The 19,670-nt window shown below is 41.8% G+C and overlaps 1 protein-coding gene across 1 annotated transcript in view; it reads left to right on the forward strand.

The window, feature by feature from the left end:
• Positions 1 to 914: 914 nt before the first annotated feature.
• LOC121654683 (rho-related GTP-binding protein RhoG-like) overlaps positions 915 to 19,670 on the forward strand; it is a 48,402-nt gene continuing 29,646 nt past the window's right edge. The window contains exon 1 of the mRNA XM_042008919.1: positions 915 to 1,065. The gene's annotated coding sequence lies outside the window, so the exon portion shown is untranslated. The remainder of the gene's footprint in view (positions 1,066 to 19,670) is intronic.

Below are 19,670 nucleotides of genomic sequence, written 5' to 3' on the forward strand. Positions count from 1 at the left end.
TTTTGTTGTTCTAATGTTCTTTTTTTTGCTCTGTTGTTGGGTTAGTTGTGATAATTTTATTTAATGAGTTTTTGAAACTCAAAACTCTCTTTCTGTCTCTCTCCATCTCTCTTGGTCTCTTTTGCTCTCTGTCGCGCTCTTGGCCTCTCTCTCTTTTGTTCTCACTCTTTCTCTCTCTGTTTCTCTCTCTTTCTCTCTCAGCCACTGTCTCTCTCTCTCTCTCTCTCTCTCTCTGTGTGTGTGTGTGTGTGTCTGTGTGTCTTTCTCTATCTCTCTGTCTCCCTCTCTCTCTCGCTCTCGCTCTCGCTCTCTCTCTCTCTGTTGGCTACTGTCTCGCTTGGTCTCTCTCTCTCTCTCTTTCTCTCTCTCCCTTGGTCCCTCTCTTTCTCTCTCTCTCTCTCTCTCGGCAGCTCTCTCTCTTTCTCTCTCTTCCTTGGTCTCACTCTCTCTCTCTCTGCCTCTCTCTCCTTTTGCCTCTCTCTTGGCCACTGTCTCTCTTAGTCTCTCTCTTTCTCTCTCTCTCCCTTGGTCTCTCTCTCTCAGCCTCTCTCTGTTTCTGCCTCTCTCTTGGCCACTGTCTCTCTTGGTCTCTCTCTCTCTTTCTCTCTCTCTTGGCCACTGTCTCTCTCTCTCGGCCTCTCTCTCTTTCTCCCTCTCTCTTGGCCACTGTCTCTCTTGGTCTCTCTCTTTCTCTCTCTCTCTCTTGGCCACCGTCTCTCTCCATCTCTCTTGGTCTCTTTTGCTCTCTGTCACGCTCTCGGCCTCTCTCTCTTTTGCTCTCACTCGTTCTCCCTTGGTCTCTCTCTTTCTTTCTCTCTCTCTCGCTCTTGGTCTCTCTCTCGCTCTCTCGGCCTCTCTCTCTCTCTTTCTGTCTCTCTCTCTGTTGGTCTCCCTCTCTCTTGCACTTCCTCAAGCCACTTCCTCTTTTGGACTTCCTCATCATCATAATCAGCGTCACATTGATAAAGATCCACTCTTACTGTCAGAGGGCAAACTAACCAACAGACCCAAAGACCCAGAAACCTGGAAACCCGGAGACCCGGAGACCCAGAGACCCAGAGATCAGTGAGTATCTGTCTGAGAGACGTACAGCTCCGGGTTAAATGATAGTCAATTTGATTGGTTATTTCTGCCTCATGTGTTGTTTTTGTTTTTTCTCCCAGTGTCAAATTTTTATCCCACCATTGATCTGTAAGTTGATTGATTTTATGCTCAGAGGATCAATAACCTGTGTGCATGTGTGTTTTAATGTGTCACGATAAGTGCAACAACTTCCTTTGAGTTACAAGAAACAAAGACTCATTGTGATTAATACTGATCAATTCTGATCAATAGAAGGATGAGGTCTTGAAACAAATGAAACATTTGAACACGATATATAGGAAATTAATGTTACTCAACAGAGAAACATATGAGGAAAAGTACTACAGGAATAAGCCAGGATTAGTACAGGAATATTCAGTTCTGTAGGGTTACAGCTAGAATTTAAAGATCATTGTAAGGCTAAAGGTAAAAATATTAATTCAGCTTTATGAAGTGGAAGATTTTCTGGTTTCAGTGGGAATTAAACAGAATTTATTTTGGATGTGGGTGTTTTTCTCCCCAAAATTGACCAGATAATTATAAAAGTCTTCCAGGCAGGAGGAAAGTTTCTGTATTAGGAACTGAGGGACCTGGAAAACATCAAATTAAGCCATACAGATAATATGATGTTAGAGAATTTTATTAGACTCTAAAATATAGTTGCTGTTTTCTGAATTAAAGTTGTACTTAGTACTACTTAGACGTATCTAGTACGTGGTATGGTTGTTGGTGTGGTTCTACGGTTTCATGGAGAGTCACTAGGGACGAGATAAGGTTCTTCACTTGGTAAAAGGTTTGTGGGTAATTATTGGTCGTGTTGGTGTTCTAGAACCTTCAGGTTCAGTCTAGTTACACATTAATAAATGTGGAATAGGTTCTTTATAACAAGAATTAACCCAGTCAGAACCAGTTCCAGTGAGAAACATAATCTGTCTGAGTCAGACCCAAAGAGAACCAGGCCCAGTAAGAACCAGTCCAGTCCAAACCAAAACCTTTTTGAACCAGACCCAAAGAGAACCAGTCCAGTCCAAACCAAAACCTTTTTGAACCAGACCCAAAGAGAACCAGGCCCAGTAAGAACCAGTCCACTCCAACCCAAAACCTGTCTGAACCAGGCCCAATAAAACCAGACCCATTGAGCTTTATTATTATTCACAAGTATTGACATAATTAATCATTACTTCTGACTCACACTTCATAAGACGAGTCGGGAACTTCTAGTTTTGTGTTGGAGTGGTGAATCATTGATCTGTCTGGCTCTGATTCTGGTTCTGACTAGACTGGATCTGACTGGACTGGGTCTGAATAAATCTGGTTCCGAAGGTCTAGATTTGTCAGAAATGACCAACTGTATTACTGATGTCTCAGGATTGATAGATTCACCCTGTGACCCATTGCAGAGCAGTCCTGGGTCATGTTGACCTGTGTAAAATGCTTTGGCCAAAACTGTGGCCTCATGTTGGATATTGTAGTCCATGTAGTCCACCAGTGTGTTGGTGTTTGAGGGAAAAAATGAACATTTTAGAGGCATAAAGTTCATAGTGAGCAGCATGAAGGTAGTTTACATCAAACCAAACGTTTGCTGCTGACAGTTAAAATGTTCCTCTCACCCTTGCTGCTGAATGAAGAGTGTTAGACAAACCCTTCCTGTTTTAGTTTCAACACACGTAGTTCCTCTTCGGCCACAGTGTCTGTTTCATTGCACTGATGGAAGTGCTGCATTCAGGTAATAAATGTTTAGCTTGGCCCTAAAAGACACCTCACATCTGTATCCATTAAAAGTCAGAATCATGCTAAAATCTTACTGTTTACAGATCTGCTCCTGTTTGACATCTGATTGCCACTTCCTACTTCATCAGTGGTTGCAGCTGCTTCAGATTACACAGATAAACTTCAGATTATACCAAGAAACATCAGATTACGCGATGACTTCAGATTACACCAATAATCTTCAGATTACACAATAATTTAAGATTACACAAAAACTTCAGATTACACCGATAAACGTCAGAGTACACGATAACTTCAGATTACACCGATAAACTTTAGATTACACAATAATTTAAGATTAGACAATAAACTTCCGATTACACAATAACTTCACACCACACAGATAAACTTCAGATTACACGATAACTTTAGATTATACTGATAAACTTCAGATTACATTATAACTTCAGATTACACTGATAAACTTCAGATTACACGTAACTTCAGATTACATGATAACTTCAGATTACACCGATAAAATTCAGATTACACAATAACTTCATATTACACCGATAAACTTCAGATTATACCGATAAACTTCAGATTACACTGACAAACGTAAGATTACACAATAAATTTAAGATTACATGATAACTTCAGATTACACCAATAAAGTTCAGATCACACAATAACTTCATATTACACGGATAAACTTCAGATTATACCGATAAACTTCAGATTGCACAGATAAACTTCAGATTACACCAATAACTTCAGATTACACGATAAACGTCAGATTGCGCGATAATTTCAGATTATACCGATAAATGTCACATTACATGATAACTCCAGATTACACGATATCTTCAGATTATACTATAAACTTCACATTACACTGATAAACTTCAGATTACACCGATAAACGTCAACTTGCACGATAATTGTAGATTACACCGATAAAGTTCACTGTTGGATAAGATAAGATTTTTTAGCCCAGGTTTGTTCTGACATGGTAAAAATTTTTAGTACAGGTTTAATTTGATATAATTTGTTAATTCCTCACTGAGGAATTAAAAAATGTTTTTTTATTCCCATTGTATTCCACATTTGTTCTTATATTTATTATTTATTTTAATTTAGTCCACATTTGGGCTTAGATATGTGATGTTTTAGCCCAAGTTTGGTCTGACATTGTTGGATATTTTTGCTCATGTTTGGTCGGATGTTTGTGGATGTTTTATCCAAGTTTTGGTCTGACATTGATATTTTAGTCCCTATTTGTTCTGTTTGTTAGATATTGTAGCCCAGGTTTGACGAAGTGTGGAAAAGCCATCTCCAGCACATCCCAGAGATTCTCTATTGGGTTTAGGTCTGGGCTCTGTGGTGGCTGATCCATGTGTGAAAATGATGTCTCTGTTCCCTGAACCACTCTTTCCCACTCTGAACCCCATGATACCTGGTACTGTGCCATCAGGGAAGATGGAATAAGGCCTGGTACACACATAAAGATTATTGGGCTGTTTTGTCCCGATTTTGCTTCTTCCCGGCCAAGGACAGCAAACGCCCAATTATCTTGAATCTTATAAGATTTTCCTGTACAATTATCATTTGGTCTGAGGTGTGTTACGACCGTATTTGTTCCGTAATCCGCTCCAAAATGGGTTGTGGCTGACAATCGGAAATATTAAACATATTTTGACCAAATGTCTTCACGTGTGTGAAGAAAGCTGACAACTTCTGAATTGTGACTCTCTGGATGGTGACGTGGGGTGGAATGTAGCCAATCAGAGTGAGCTGGCTGGGGAACAAGGATGGAAATTAAGTTAACGCTGTCTTCAGTCTGTTGGGTTTTTTTTTCAGTTCTGGCTTTTTTTGTTAACAATAGTCCCAGGACTACCCTCATTTCCCCGTTTTATAGATCCTCTTCCAAGCAGGGTGTTGTGTTTTCTGGTGTTGCCATGGTTCTTCGTCTACGTTTTTGTTAGCTCACATTTGGTCACGTGAGATGTCCGGCTCGGAGGACTAGATTGTAGATCTGTTTGCTGGACAGCTTCATTGTGTGTGTGTGTGTGTGTGTGTGTTGTTCTGGGATTAGATAATCGGAGCCACCCCACACAGTATGATCTAAACTGTTTAATGTCTGATTTTTTGATCTTCACGTTTAAGGTCTCGACCAGAAAAAAATCTCATAAGATTAAAAAAATCCTTAGGTCTGTACCAAGCTTAACCTGCTCATTCAGTATCAGCTGAACTCATTTATTGAACACATAATGTTGAACCTAGACCTGTTTTAAGTTTTAGATATGATAGCCGATAACCAATAAAAAGCACATGTATACAATTTTTTATCTTAACAGAATTATTTGATTGGTGTGGTGCGATTGTGGAAACCATGGTAACCTGCCCCGCGGCCCTGCCCCCTGTCCACCATCTGTAGCGTTGAACTAACCAAACTGTGGGAGTAGTAGCAGGCTGTGAGAAGGAGCGAGAATAATAGAAGTGGTTGTTTTCAAATGGAAGTGAAAGCGAGGAAAGGAGGAGAGGGAGGCGTGTTTATTAAGAAGTGTATCCTCTATAGACACGTTCTTTGTCAAATCAAGGGAGGAAAATGAGGATGAAGTAATAGAAGATGTGGAAGCTAAGTCGGTAGTCGAGATCTGGAAGAGGCGACCGATAGCCCTACAACAGAGCCTGAGGCCAGCTACAGCAAGGGCCACACCAACTTGCAGTGGATTTATCAGGTCTATGACCGGGCTTTGTGGGGGACAGTCAATGAAAATGCTCGCGCTGTCCTTATTGATCGTGGAGCTGCTGCCTTTCACAACAGAGCCAGCAAATATCTCGCTTCAACCCATGATGGGACTTGGGCGGTAAAGTGCGCTCCTTCACATATGATCTAATGCGCTGTTGTCTTCCAAATGGGGATTAAGCCTCTCAAGACTGGACCACCTATTCACCATCTACAGGTAACATTTTTCCCTTACATGTTGTTTGCATCAAAGAAAAAACAGTTCATTAGTGTTTTTTCTGACTGGAAACATCCTGAACATGTGCCTGACCAGAGAAAAGCTCAGAGCAATGCAACTGTATGCTAGCTTTACTTAGCTTTTACTGGCACAACAGCTGGAAGGAGAGAAGCGGTGTTGGCAGGGCTGCATTGGCTTTAAGACTCATGCATTTAAATCACTTATCACGCTCTTACGCTAAACCTCCGTTTTCTCACGCTGAAATACACATCAAGAGCAATGCTGGCTAATCAGGAGCTTCGGGAGGATTCCCAGTGGGCCACATTACTCTTGGCCCAGTGCTATGAGTGCTACTCATTACAGACAGCTGGGGCTTGTTGTACATGCAAATCCCTGGCCCTGACATCCATTCTGAGTGGTTGGATCGGAAGCACTCCAGTCTCCTCCCCACTGATTGGCTCCACGCTTGACAAACCAAACTGCAGCTTCCTGGATAACCAGGAAATAAAGGGCTGCTGCAGTGTTGAGTCGGGAGGGAGAAGCGGGCGGCACCGGTTGTTTCCCCTCACTTTGTATGAGAGAGGCCGGTTAGCACATACGGTCTCATCTCTCGGTTTGGCTGAATGGCAGCGATGCTTTTCTGGGTGTTTGTTGTGCTTAGTGGTAGTCCTTTTGGTATTGGACCATTTTTTGTATTTATAGCGGGGTTACTCCTGGCTGTTCAGGATCTGTTAGCAGATTTAGTTATGGTCTGTTTGGTTTGGGCTCACCTTTGTTGTTCACCCAGTTTCTGTTCAAGCCTCGCTCTGCCTTAGTTCGTTTTCAGCCATGTTGTTATCTTTTGTTAGTTTGTGTTGGGCTAGGTTAGGCTTTTGTTTGGGACGGACGTCTCTTAGTCTATGGGAACTGCTGCACCTTTGTTATTTAGTTAAGTTCTCCAGTTTAAGTGTACTCTTTTGTTTTTCTTAGTTTGGTTAAACCGGCAGATTTCTTTCAGCAGTTTCACTAACCCCAACACGTGTTTACTTTTGTTTCAGATTTTATTTGGTGTTTACGTTTGTGCCAATAAAACAAGCTGTTTTCAACTTTCACACCTGTCCCAACATGCTTTTATGTTGCGCCCAGTCATGCCCCTGATATGGGTCGTAACAACCGGTGTCCCAATGAAACAAATAAAAAAAAGAAATGTGAACGGGCCTGCGATATGATCTATCTCAGAAGAATAAATAGTAGTGATGTGCAGATCAATAGTGAAATATCTATTAATCCTATACCAGTGTGGCAACCGAGTGTGTGAAGTGACAACGCCACCTAAGGACTTTCACCCCAGGAATGATACTTTCAGAATGTAGGAACTACTTTTTCTTCTGCCTGTGGGCAAATTGCAGCAATGGTTCATCCACTGCTTAGTGATCAGTCCGACTTGGCGGCAATGAGTAGGGCTGTAACTAATGAACATTCTGATGGTCGATTAGTCCTCGACTATTTAAACAACTAGTCGACTAATCGGATTATGTATCTCATGATTATTATAAATGGATCTTATTTCACTTCCAGTTTTGAAATCTTACATGAGGTTGTTAAGTAAGTCCAACTTTCCTCCTCTTTAAATGTTCGAGCATTGCAGACGTACTTCTGTGGTACATAAGGTCCGCTTTACAAATCTCACATGTATTTAATTTATTTTTTGAAGTTAAACGTGAAATTATTTCAGACTTTTGACGTCCTCTGCCACCGTTCTGTTACCTGGTCGGTCGCCATATTTTTCCCCTGACGAACTTATTTGGGCATGTGCAACTCTCAGCAGATATAGGAAAAGACAGTGTCTCACTCTGTAGATTTTTTTTTTTTGTTTGTTTAATTGTTTTTTTGTTTTTGTCGACAATAATCGACGAGTAAATTCATTGTCGACTATTTTATTGTCGACTGGTGTTGACAACGTTGACTAATCATTGCGGCCCTAGCGATGAGGGGAGATATTTCAGCTACACAAACAGCAATGATGCAGTTTGATATGAAGACAACAAACTTCATTTAACATCAAAGAATCAGAACACACAAGCAGAGGTGATGAAGAAAGACAGACATTACTCAGAGCTCTTTGGTGCTGCAGGCAGGTACTGTCAGGTAATATCAGGTACTATCAGGTGACATGCCATGATGCGTTCAGGGTCCTTGCTGTAGTTTTGCTACTACTGACAGCTGTTCTGAGATCAAGCCTGGACCCAGTAGGATTCCTGTGTTAGTAAAATAGGGAATCAAACACGGTCAGTTTGTGGGGTGAATCAATCTAATCTGGTAACTGGACCATGTAGAACTCAGAATACAACAGAGACCAGTGTAAACTTCATAAAGCTGCTGGACTTCATATCAGATCTCTGTCCAACAAGTCTTTTAGTTCATGACATCATTTCTCAGTTTAGATTTTCTTTTTCTGACAGAAACGTGAACAGAAGACACAAGTGCTACAGTTCTTTTTTTTTAAACTTTATTTTTAATCAAATTTTTGTTTTCTTTTTCATGACAAATACAAAACAAAACAGGCAGACCACAACTAACAAACATTCAGTGCATCCAGGTCGATAATGGCACATTATATGTGTATATCTATACCCATGTGAGAGGAGCGAACAAGGGGGCATACGGACAAGGACAGAACAACCAAATGCAATAGGATACAGCAACAGCATTCATACAAAGTGGTGCTGGGTTAAGGATTTGAAGGAGTTAGGTAAAGATCCCAGTTTTTCCAATTTTCTTTACATTTATCAGCAGCAAGTCTTAATGAAAAGGTCAGTCTTTCCATGGCATAAATGTTCTTAATGATGTCTGTCCAGTCTGACAATGTTGGAGGATCCTCACATAACCACTTGCGGGTTATGGCTTTTTTCACCCCTGCCAGCAGTATCAACAGAAGGTATCTGCCTGATTTTCTGAGACCTCATGGCAGGTTACAAAGATAAATCACAGTGAAATCAGATAATAGCTCCAGGCCTGTTTTTTTTCTAATTTCTCTTATCACCATCGACCAGTAGGGTGCAATCTTCGCGCAGCCCCAAAAGATGTGAAAATGTCCTGCTGTCACTACGCCACAATTCCGCCAACATTGAGCTTTAGCAGGATTTTTACATTGTTTACTTGTGGTATTTGGTGTAACAAAACAAACGTAGCATGTTTTTCCAGGTAAATTCCCTCCACAGACCTGAACAGGAAGTGATCATTGCTGCTTTACACATGTTCAGCCAGTCATCTTCAGGTTTTGTCACTTTAGCTTCTTTTTCCCATCTGGCTTTAATATACGCTGTAGAAAAGTTCTTTGTTGTTTGTAAGCATGAATATAGCCCAGATATCTGTTTCTTTGGGGCATTTCCTTTACATGAATCAAGAAGGATTTTGATTAGGCCTGTTTCCTCCTCATCAGTAAACTTAATATGTCTGTCAAAGTAGTGCCTCAGCTGGAGGTATCTGAAGAAGTCCTGCTTTTCCAAATCATGTGTTTCCAAAAGCTGCTGGTAACTTTTCAGCACGTTTTTATCTGAAATTTTCCAGTAACCTGTGATACCCTTTTGTACCCACTGTATGAATCTCCTATCTATAATTGCAGGTAAAAATTCTGTATTGTGTGCCGGCCACCTCAGGATTCTGGCACTCCTCTCAATTCTTTTATGTTTAAGTATTTTGAGCCAGGTGCCTATAGGTACTACTATCCAGGTAGGCAACAAGTGCGTATCTAAATTTTTTTTAAGGAGGGGCTGATCTCCCAGCATTGATTGAAGAGGTGTCTAAAAAAAAGGACTGATCTATCTCTTTCTATTTAGCCTTGTTCGCTGGGTCACACCAACCAATCAGCACTCGTAATTGCGCAGCCTTATAGTAATCCTCTAAGCATGGTAAGGCCAGTCCACCTTCCTCTTTTCGTAATTGCAATGTCTGGATTTTTATTCTAGGTTTTTGTTTCCCCATATAAAATTTGAGATTATCCTGTTCCAATCAGTGAATTGCTTGGAGGGTACAGATATTGGTAGGGCCTGAAATAGGTAAAGGAGCCTTGGCAATAGATTCATTTTTATTATGTCTATCCTATTGTACAGATTCATTGGTAATAAAGACCAACGACATAAGTCGGCTTTAATATCTGAGGTTAACATGGTATAATTTTGTTCAAAGTCTGTTTAAATCCTTAGGTATTTGTATACCCAAATATTTAATAGTGTTGTTTTCCCAATTAAGCTTGAACATATTTTGAATATTGTGCGACGGTTGATAATTAAATGAAAGGATTTGGGTTTTCTGTAGGTTTAGTTTATACCCCGAATATACGCCAAATTTCCTGAGTAGGGGTAAGAGATTGAGTAAACTGATTTTAGGGTTAGACAATGTTAGGAGAACATCGTCCGCGTATAAACAGACCTTATGTGCTGTATCCCCTATGGTGATACATGTAATACCTTCATGTTCTCTAATGGCCTGTGCCAGCGGTTCAATAAAGAGCGCAAAGAGAATGGGGCTGAGGGGGCATCCCTGCCGACAGCCCCTCCCTAATCTTACTGTATCAGACAGATCACCATTTATTTTAATTCTGGCAGAAGGTGAATTATACAGAGACCTCAAACAGCCCACAATTTGGCTATTAAAGCCTAATCTGTTCAAGACTAAGTAAAGATAACCCCAACTGACAGAATCAAATGCCTTTTTGGCGTTGAGACTAACAGCTGTTGATTCTATGCTTTTCATTCTGTCTACAAGGTGGAGGGCACGTCTCACGTTGTCATGAGTTTGTCTATTTCGAACGAAACCTGTTTGATCTGTGTCTGTTAATTCTGGGATAATTAATTCAAACCTCTTGGCTAATATAGTCGCAAATATCCTGTAGTCAATATTTAAAACTGATATTGGTCTGTAAGAGCTGCATGCTGTTCTATCTTTTCCTGGTTTGGGAATCACCGAAATCACAGCCCGTTTCCAGGACGGTGGTGTCTCCCCACCTGCAAGGACATAGTTGAAGCAATTTTTAAGCTGTGGAATTATTAGGTGTTGGAAATGTCTGTACCACTCAGCTGGGTAACCATCCTCACTCGCCATCGTGTTCCCTTTAAGTTTTGAAATGGCCTTACTGATTTCCTCCTCTGTTATTAACTGAGTTAGTCTTTTATTCTGTTCTGTTCCTATTGATGGTAAATCAAGCAAGGAAAGAAACTCATTTACTGCTACCTGGTCTGTTACACAGGGTTGCGTGTATAGTTGAGTATAATATATTACAAAAGATTTCTGTATGTCTTTAAGATTATGATATACCTTATTATTAAGTGGGTTTTTTACTTTCTGTATGAATCTATTGGCCTGCTGTTTACATATCCTCCAAGCAAGGAATTTCTTAGATTTTGGACCATTTTCATAATAAGTTTGTTTAATAAACTTCGATCTCTTTTCTACCTGGTCTTCGTACAGTTTATTTAACTCTTGCTTTGTTTCCATGATGTGCATTAATATATTACTTTCCATATGTTCTTTTTCTAAGGATTTCAATTTCATAGTGAGGTTTTTTACATAGCTCTCCTTTTCCTTTTTCTTGTAAGTAGACCACATTATCATTTTACCCCGCAGAACAGCCTTTGCAGTGTCCCACAGTATACTAGGAGAGATGTCATTGTTGTCGTTATATTCCAGGTACTCTTTAAATTCTTTTTCTACAAAGTTATGGAATGTATCATCATTCAGTAGACTAGTATTAAGCCTCCATAATGTTTCTTTACGGTCATTATCCAGGTGAAGAGTTAAGTGCACCCCAGCGTGATCAGAAATATCTCTCACTCCTATGTCACAATGTTCAATTCTATGTCTATCAGCGTTTAAAATAAAGAAATAATCCAATCTCGAGTATGTCAAATGCGAATGTGAAAAAAAGGTATAATTTCTGTCCAATGGGTGCAAATCCCTCCATACATCTATCATCCCCATTTCCTCGAGCATTTTCTTGATATGTATTGCTTCAGACCGTATCTGATTTTTAGCTTTACTGGAGGTGTCCAGGGAAGGGTTTAAACAAGTGTTCCAATCTCCTCCACATATGAACACCCCTGATTCGAATATCTTAGTTTTATTTTGAGTCTGGTTCTAAAATCTTGTTTTAATCGTCTCCAGACGTCCAGGACACAAAATTTTACTGATGAATTTTCTGGATTATTGTCGGTTATCTCGACTGATTTTAACCATTTCATCTGAACATCCACATGGATAACATGACGAATGGGAATGTGAAGGAAGTTTCTTCCATACTGGACGTTTCCATGGCAACATGGAAAAGAACCGACCCACATTCCAGGCCACATTCTGGACCTGGTTCTCTCTGAAGGTGGTGATGTTTCCTCTGCTGCGGTCGCTGACTCGGCCTTGTCTGAGCATTTCTGCATTTAGTGTGATTTCCTGATCACTCAGAACGTCCAACCAGCTGCTACTCGATTAGGAAGAGGAACATGAATGAAAAGAAGAGCTCAGTGTGTGGAAGGCAGAGCTGTGTTAACAACCAGAGCAGAGTCAGCTGAGGGACTCCTGCATCATCTTGAATGGTTGCACCGATAAGAACCAGGAGCACCTTGAGCAAAGATAAACCAGCATGGAGAAACACCACTGTGGTCACCAGCCTAAAGAGAGAAAGCAGGAAAACTGAGCGGAAGTGGCAAAAAATGAACTTCAGACTGACTCTGAGCTGTAGAAACAGAGCCTGCGTAGCTATAACACTGAGCTGTGAAGGCCAGAGAGCTTCATTTATCTGGAATGATCCACAAGAACGCCAGCAATTCTCTGTGATTGCTACGATGGAAAACTTCCATTTCAGCCCAGAGCTCCTCTCCACTGAGAAATAAAGCCAACTATTTTAGCCAAAACATTAAAACCATTAGACAAAATATTAATTCCACACAGTCATACAAGAAAACTAGTCTGTGTCTAAAACCTGGAAATAATTCTGATGTTATGTCAAGTTTAATGTGGTGGATTTAAAAATCCTCCAGGAAATAGTTTGGCATCTGAAACCAGCAACATGCATTCTGGACATGATCCCATCCCACTTTTAAACCAGTTTTTACCTCAGCAGAAACTGATCTTCAGCTCGCTGGCATCGGCTGCCATTAAACCCCTCCCCTAGACGCCTCTATAATGAACACCTATAGACCTCTTTTACATCCAGATTACTGAGAAAGTTCACCAGCTTCATGACTTTTTAAATGAAAGTGGAAATCTGGATAAATTTCAGTCCGGTTTCCAACCTCATCACAGCCCTGAACCAGCTCTGGTTACAGTGGTAAAAGACTGGTTCTGGTCTAGTATGAGTCCTGGTTCTGGTTTAGTATCAGTCCTCGTTCTGGTCCTGTATCAGTCTTGGTTCTGGTCTAGTACTAGTCCTGGTTCTGGTCTAGTATCAGTCCTGGTTCTGGTCCTGTATGAGTCCTGGTTCTGGTCTAGTATCAGTCCTGGTTCTAGTCTAGTACCAGTCCTGGTTCTGGTCCAGTATCACTCCTGGTTCTGGTCTAGTATCAGTCCTGGTTCTGCTGGATCTCAGTGCTGTGTTTGATACTGTAGATCACAGAATCCAGTTACACAGGCTGGAAAACTGGGTTGGACTTTCTTGAGCGGTTCTTAACTGGTTCAGGTCCTATTTAGAAGGCCGGAGTTATTTTGTTCCGATCAGCAGCTATGAGTCTGAGTGAGTGGCCATGACTTGTGGAGTCCCCCAGGGGTCAGTCCTTGGACCTCCTCTGTTCAACTTGTATATGCTCCCTTTGGGTCAAATATTACAGAACTATATGTGATTCCGTGAAACCCAGGAAATGCTGGAGCTGCTTAACCGAGGAAGGAGTCGGCCAGTCAACCACTGCCTTTATTTTATCGGGATCTGCCTTCATCTGCCCACCTGCAAAAATGTAGCCCAAAAAAGAAATTGAAAGGACGTGGAATTCACATTTTTCAGCTTTGACGTAAAGTCTGTTCTCCAGTAGTCTCTGGAGGACCTGTCGGACGTGGTTTGTGTGGTCCTGTAGAGACCGGGAAAAAATCAGGATATCATCCAAATAGACGAACACAAATCTGTCCAGGAAATCTCTTAGGACATTGGTGATCAGGGCCTGAAAAACAGCAGGAGCATTTGTGAGACCAAAAGGCATGACGAGGTATTCAAAATGACCCAAAGGGGTCTTGAACGCAGTTTTCCATTCATCACCCTTTCGGATTCTCACCAGGTGGTATGCATTTCTCAGATCTAACTTTGAAAAGATGGTAGCATCTTGAAGTGCTTCGAAGGCAGAGTTGATTAGAGGAAGGGGATACTTATTACGGATAGTGATGTTATTAAGACCTCTATAGTTGATACAGGGACGGAGGGTCTTATCCTTCTTTTCTACGAAGAAAAAACCTGCACCCAGGGGAGAAGATGATGGTTGGATGATGCCGGAAGCTAAGGACTCCTTAATATATTTCTCCATAGCTTGCCTTTCTGGTTTGGACAGATTATATAAACGACTGGACTGCAACGGGGCTCCTGGTAACAGGTCGATAGAACAATCATAAGGACGGTGAGGAGGAAGGGACTGCGCTTTACTCTTGTTGAACACTTCGGACAAATCATGATACTCTGTGGGGACCATCGATAGATCGGAAGGACAGGTCGTTTCAGATGGAGCTGGATAAGAGGGTATAAGAGCAGAACGGAGACAGGTTTGATGACAGTAAGAACTCCAGTTTACTATGTTACCCAGGTTCCAGTTGATATGAGGGTTATGAATCTTTAACCAAGGATGTCCTAAAACCAGGGGAGCTTCTGGAGAGGGAATTACATGGAGCTGGTTGCCAGACAAAACCAGTGTAAGTGGAGGGGTGACGTGCGTTACCTCAGCAATAAGACGGCCATCTAAGGCATTGGCGGTAAGGGGTGCGGTCAAAGGGAGTAGGGAAAGTCCCATCTCTGAGGCTAGGGTGACATCGAGGAAACAGGCTTCTGCACCAGAGTCAATATGAGCTGAAACAGGAAAAGATTGCTCATTAACACAAATGGTCGCTTTAAGCTGAGTATTGGCGGGGGTCTTAGGATCACAAGAGGACAGGCCCACCAGTGCCCCAATCCTCACCGGCGGGCCTGCTCTTTTGGCCAAACCAGACAGGACCGGATGAAATGACCACCTCTGCCACAATAGAGACACTCTCCCTTCTGTAACCTCCTCTGGCGCTCAGTCTGGGTCAGGCGTTGCCTCTCTCTCCAGCGGATATCAATGCGAATGGCCAGGGAAACCAGTTCATCGAAGGACTGAGGAGTGTCACGGGCAGCAAGCTCATCCTTCACTCTTTCAGCCAAGCTGTTCAGAAAAAGATCGTAGAGAGCGTCATCATTCCAATTAGACTCTGCAGCCAACGTGCAGAACTCGATGGAATACTCCGCTACACTGATGTTTCCCTGTTTGAGCGAAAAGAGGTTCTTGGCGGCATCTCTACCGCTTACTGAAAGATCAAAAGTCTTTTTCATTTCCTGAGCAAAAGTATCATAAGTGAGGCCCTGAGAGGCGGGTCTGTTCAAAAATGCATCAGCCCAAGAGAGTGCCCTTCCATCCAGCAAGTCAGTTACATAATGTATCTTAGCTGTGTTGCTAGCATATGATTGTGTCTTCTGTTCAAAAACAAAGGAGCACCGTAGTAGAAAACTGCGACACTTTCCCAATTCACCTGAATACTTTCGTGGATCAGGTATATGAATTTCTCTTACCGAGGAAGTGGCAGAATGATCAGCAGAGGCAGAAGGAGCAGTAGTTGGAGGAGTCCCCGATGGTGATTGAGCAAAGCTCCCCTTCATTTGTGTCAGTTCTTGTAGAATTGCTTGCTGCTGATCCCCAATGTACTGGATATTCTGTGTGTGTTGTCCCAGTAACACACATTGGTTGGCGAGGATCTGATGAAGCCTGTCCAGCTGAGGGTCCAGCTTAGCGTCGGCTGGGTCCATTCTTTGGCCGGATCGTTCTGTCATAATGGGGGCTGTAAGGACCCAAGAGCAGACGAGAAGCATTTGAATCACAAAAAGGTTTTATTTACAAAAAAGGAAATATGCTGGTGTCGGGGCAGGTTGGCAGGCAGGTAGGCAGGCAGTCAGGCAGGCAAAAACAGTGGCGTCCTTGGGGACAGTGAACTGGCAGGTGACTTCTGAACAGAGTTGAATCAAAAGTTATTTCACACAGGTCATGAGCAAAGAACCATAAGAAAACTGAAGAAACGCAAATGCAAGCGATGATCTGGCAGAGGTTTGTGAACAGACCAGGGCATAAATGCTGTTTGGGTGATGAGAAGATTATCCACAGCTGTGAGAAACCTGCTGCCAGAGTCAGACACTCCACCTGCAAAGAAGGCACGCCCACATCCATATGCACACACCCCCACACACACACACACACACACAGACTACTGCCAGGATAGGCAGAGTCATGACACTATAGCACTAATTATCACAGATGTGCAGATGGTACACAACTTTATGTGTCTCTAGGTACGTTTCCGTTACCCCTAGAATTGCACATTGATAAGTCCTTACAATTGTATGTAGGGGCCCGCAGATTTGGAATGAACTCGAAGAGAATTTGAAGGTGTTGAAATCCATCTCCACCTTTAAAAAAATGTTAAAGGTAAATTGATCAGTTCATATATGCATTAATAATCATGGTCCTAGATTTATTTGATATTGGAAAGTTTTGTGTCTTAGCATTTAATATATGTTGTAAGTAGGTATGTTGATGATGTATGAGGAAGTTGTAACGTGTGTTGCTTTATCTTTTTTCTCTTTATTATTAGGTATTTGTTTCAGTCTTTTTGTTTGTATGTACTCAGGCTCCCTTCTAAAAAGTTTGTGTTAGCTTCTCGGCAAGATCTGATTAACATATAACTCATAGCTGAATTTCCATGTAAAGGTGAATGTGTGTAAATATGGGAGTGTGTGTAAATAAACTGAAACTGAACTGAAATATCGCAATAAAAAAACGGTAATGGAAACACCTACATTTAGAAAAAAAAACTCCCAAATATCGCAAAAAAGTTTTTATGCTCTCAGGAGATGGTTTTTCAAACATGTTGATATAGAAGTATATCGCTTTTCTCGCATTAATGCTTCACCAGACGTGACGTAGCGGGTCACGTGTCCGGTTCATTTCAAATAGAGATGGTGCAGTATGAGTAGATGCAGGAGAGATGGAAATCTTTTTACAAATAATTAAAGGAAAAAATATAATTGTCATCCTTGATAGCAAACAACAGCGAAATGCAAGAGCTTTACAGAAATTTAGAAATCTCTATCCTCCTCAAAGTGGAGTCTTGCGGGACAAGATTTTACAAGAATAATGGATAATGCGCTAAACACCATTTAATACAAATCGCAATTGCACTTTACTGAAATGTTAGAAATATCGCTTTTATTTTGCGAACTACAGTAATGGAAATGCAGCTTCTTTCACCAGATGACTGCAGCCCAGAAGACTTATTGTGTCAGAGTCTGGAGCAAATAAACACCTGGATGAGGGAGAATTTTCTACAATTAAATGAAGACAAAACTGAGATTATTCTGTTTGGTAGCAAAGAGAAGAGGGTCAGCATTGGTAAACACCTGGAGACTCGGGCTCTTAAAACCACCGACCAAGTCTTGGATAGACTTAGATCTGACTTTCAGCAGCCACATCAAAGCTTCACTAAGAAGCTTTTTACCAGCTCAGAAACATCAACAGAATTAAAAGTTTAGTCTCCCAGTAAGACCAGGAGAAACTCCTCCATGATCCATCTCCAGTAGACTGGATTACTGTAATGGTCTTTAACAGGACTTCCCAGTAAGACCAATAAACATCTGCAGCTCATCCAGATGCTGCTGCTGGAGTTTTAACCAGGACTAAGAGATCTGAACACATCACACCAGTTTTAACATCGTTACACTGGTTTCTAGTTTATACTGACTGTTTCAGACGGTGACAGGGTGTCTCAGACTGGGACAGGAGGAGGAGAGAAACAGGAAACTAGTGTTAATATTTATTCTACAGAGTGTGTTTGTGTCTCAGGAAAGTTGCCAGTGTTTTCTCTCAGAGATCTGATAGTGCTAAAATTAAATCTTCACGTGTGTGTGTGTGTGTGTGTGTGTGTGTGTGTGTGTGTGTGTGTGTGTGTGTGTGTGTGTGTGTGTGTGTGAGAGAGAGAGAGAGAGAGAGAGAGAGAGAGAGAGAGCAAAAAGCATTTCATTGCAGAGTGTCACTTTACAAAAGCTCGGTTTTGTTTTTCTTTCCTTCGAAACGGAGTCAGCCTTAACTTCAGAAAGTGTCCTCGTGCATGTAATGAGCAGTGTGAAGCAGAGCAGAACATTTCCTCAGCCTGATCAGATTATTTGTATTTGTCTAACTTGTATATTTTCTCATGAAGGATGAGAAACGTAAGAAAAAGAAAATGTTCTCATGTTGTTCTCAAAGTCAGTTCTCCGTACACACCAGTTGTGTAGAGCAGACTTATCTACATCACCATAGATTTAAATAACTGAACCTGGATAACTTACTCAAAACAAACCATCGGACTGTTTAGTGGCTCTGGCTGTTCCCTGTGGTCACGTTCTGTCTGCCAGACTCAGAGCTTCTCTGGGTCTTTCTGGTCCAGTCATATATGTTTTTGGTCTTCTTCTCTGGAAACCATCTTACCAAAAGATAGGTGGGGATCCCTGCTTTTAGACTGTGAACGTCTTCACAGAATCCAGATAATAAGTTTATCTGACCACTCTGACCCAGAGCCGACCTCTGGGGGACCTCTGTAGCCTGTAGAGGAATTACCTGAATTACGCTGACCGGTCAGCTGTCCCTTCCATCCTGCTTGCCAATGTCTGCTCATTAGACAACAAACTGGACTACATCCAACTTCAGCGTGATACACAATGGCAGTACAGAAATTGCAGTGTCTTCATCTTTGTGGAGACATAGCTGAACAACAGGGTACCAGACTCTGTCATTCAGCTACCAGGCCTGCTAGCCTTCCGAGCTGACAGAGATTGCTACCTTGTTAGGTAAAACTCATGGAGGTGGGCTGTGCATTTACATTAACACTGAATGATGCAGTTAGTTTCCAACTACTGCTCTCCACTAGTGGAGTATGTGACTGTTAGATGCCGACCATTCTACATTCCCCGTGAATTCACAACTGTGTTTAAACTCACTGTTTACATTCCACCAAGTACCAATGCGAACATTGCACTAGCAGATCTCTATAGAGCCATCAGCGAGCTCCAAACTGCACACCCAGATGGACTATTTATTGTTACCAGTGACTTTAATCATGCAAACCTAAAGAAAGTCCTACTAAAACTCCACCAGAATGTGGATTTTGCAACGAGGGGGACGAACACTCTGGACTGTGTTTACACGAACATTACTGGTGCTTACCGAGTTGAGCCCCTCCCCCACCTGGGGCACTCAGACCAATCCACTGTTATGCTAATTCCTGCATATCAAGCCCTCGTCAAATGCTTGAGACCAAGCCAAAGGGAGACAAAGACCTGGCCTGTGGAAGCAATGTCTACCTTTCAGGACTGTTTTGAATGTACTGATTGGAACATATTCAAACAGGCGGCCATTTACAACAGCACCATTGACTTAGAGGAATACTGTGACTTAGAGGAAAGCTGTGACCAGCTACATTAGCAAGTGCACAGAGGATGTTGCCATCTCTAAGACCATCATTTAAGACCCAACCAGAAAACATATATGCCTGCAGAGGTGAGAGTGCTACTTAAATCTAGGGATGCTGCCTACAGATCTGGGGACGAGGCAGCTCTGAGAAAAGCTAGAACCGAGCTGCCCTGGGCTATTTAAACAGCAAAGTGCACTCAAGTTCAGAGAATCCACAAATACTTCACAGATACAGATG

This window comes from Melanotaenia boesemani, chromosome 15, assembly GCF_017639745.1.
Source record: "Melanotaenia boesemani isolate fMelBoe1 chromosome 15, fMelBoe1.pri, whole genome shotgun sequence".
NCBI lineage: Eukaryota > Metazoa > Chordata > Actinopteri > Atheriniformes > Melanotaeniidae > Melanotaenia > Melanotaenia boesemani.